Here is a 2,142-nt window from a genome sequence, read left to right as displayed (position 1 = left end):
TCCTGCTTCCACATGGCAACAATATTTACTGATGAATTTAATTATAGGTGCTATTATAACTTAAAGACAACAACATTAAAAGTTTAATCTTTAAGGATAACAAGTTACTAATACTGATTTCATAATTAATTACATATTTGGAATTTTCATTTCATTTAACCCTCTGGGGTCCGAGGGTGTTTTGGGCCCTGGAGAAGTTTTGACATGTCCTGACATTTGTGCTTTTTTCAGTTGCTTACAAACATTTTAATGTCTAAAGTTTAATAACACTGTAATCAGCACAAACTGGGCTACAATAATATGTGAGCAGCATGTATGTACGTGATTGTGTTTTTGAGAAAACAACGTTTATGCGTGCTTAGTGAAAAACTAAAATTTTTAAGTCACTGAAATAAGGCCATAAAACACATACAGAACATTTGATCACAAGACTTTTGAGAACTGATCTTGAAGTCTAGAGTTTTTGCTTCAAAATGATGTGAAAATCATCTTACTCATTCACAGAAAACAATATATTGATTTACATTTTCTAAGACACTTTTTGTGTAGAAAAGGTATATGCGAGGGGGCGTGAATGGTCATGCATAATGCTGTGATTCACGAAGGCCCGCATAATGAGCCTTTCAGTCAGGTATGTGACAGAGGGAATTGCTACAAGAAAGAATGTGAGGAAAAGAAATGTATATATTTTTTGTTTGTAGTTTATTTAGAATATATATATAACTATCACATAAAATAACTTGAGATTCACTTGCGATTGCAGTTAAAACAGTTTATTAGGAAAAAAAACAACAACAACAACACGAGAGTCAAGACGTCATGGGTGCAATATCCAAAATATCCAAAACAGCGGCAGGAAACTTGAAAAACATTTTGAAGAGACTCATAGGAGTGTGCGCATCACACGGTCTTAGCTGTGGTCCAGGTTCCTGTGCAGGCAGGAATCGCAGAGCCTGTGGAACATGTCAACATCAGTCTCTGTTTTCCATGACAGAGTAATCATGCTGTAAATAAAAGTAACAATAAAAAAGTAAGCATGCTGTTTACACAAACTATATTATTAACATTACTGTGATGTTCACTGATACTAGTACTAATTTATCGAAACATATGTTTATAGCAAACATATTTTACCATACAGTAAATAAATCAAATGAAAGTAACAGCTGTAAAATAGTGAATGCACACTTACTCTAAGATTCTGAATGGAGTTGAAAACTGAACGAGCGTCCCCTTCCTATGAGAGATGCAGGTGAAGGCAAGAGTGGTGTATTCAGTCCTAAAAGAATTTTATAAACAATCGTAAGCATTTTTTTCCCACAGTACCTACAGTAGAAAACAGAATGCCAATAACAAAGTAAAAACTACAAGTAAAACTTGTAGAAAAAAAAAGTAAAACTACATTTTAACACTATCAATCACAAATAATATTACCTTATAGTCTAGGCATAATAAAAGTACAATTACTATACTGTGCACTTACTCAGTATAATTTTCCAGCGAACTCAAAACTGAACGACACTTGTGTGCCTTTCTTGTGCAAGATGCCAGTGATGCAGCTACAGTCCTAAACGAAAATTGAAACAGTTTGAAACATTTCAGCATCATTACTCCAGTCTTCAGAAGGCAAGAGTGGTGTATTCAGTCCTAAAAGAATTTTATAAACAATCGTAAGCATTTTTTTCCCACAGTACCTACAGTAGAAAACAGAATGCCAATAACAAAGTAAAAACTACAAGTAAAACTTGTAGAAAAAAAAAGTAAAACTACATTTTAACACTATCAATCACAAATAATATTACCTTATAGTCTAGGCATAATAAAAGAAGAACAGCATTTATCTGAAATAGAAATCTTTTGTAACATTATAAATGTCTTTATCTTTTTTATTTATTTTGCTAAATAAAAGTATTAATTTCTATAATCTCTTAACCCCCCCCACTAAAATAAATAAAATAAATAAATAAATAAGTGAGCATGTTGATAGCATGTTGATAGAAACTATATTATTACATTAGCAATCACTAATATTTCCCACGTGATTTTATATCATAGATCAACCCTCTACGGACACCTTGGCAATTGAATCGCCACTGGCTAGTAATTTTTTTAGTTTACTCGCCAGACTGATATATATATATA

The 2,142-nt window shown here is 32.4% G+C and overlaps 1 protein-coding gene and 1 long non-coding RNA gene across 5 annotated transcripts in view; one reads left to right on the top strand and one right to left on the bottom strand.

Moving 5' to 3' along the window:
- LOC107739265 (plasma membrane calcium-transporting ATPase 1-like) overlaps nt 1-2,142 on the bottom strand; it is a 140,058-nt gene that overhangs the window by 26,109 nt on the left and 111,807 nt on the right. The gene's annotated exons all lie outside the window — the stretch shown is intronic.
- LOC107739266 (uncharacterized) overlaps nt 1-2,142 on the top strand; it is a 15,845-nt gene that overhangs the window by 11,314 nt on the left and 2,389 nt on the right. The gene's annotated exons all lie outside the window — the stretch shown is intronic.

The sequence above is a fragment of the Sinocyclocheilus rhinocerous genome, unplaced genomic scaffold (assembly GCF_001515625.1).
Source record: "Sinocyclocheilus rhinocerous isolate Xijiao unplaced genomic scaffold, SAMN03320098_v1.1 scaffold14, whole genome shotgun sequence".
NCBI classification, from domain to species: Eukaryota; Metazoa; Chordata; class Actinopteri; order Cypriniformes; family Cyprinidae; genus Sinocyclocheilus; species Sinocyclocheilus rhinocerous.
Note: the sequence above shows the minus strand (reverse complement) of the source record. Positions and strands in the feature narration are given on the sequence as shown.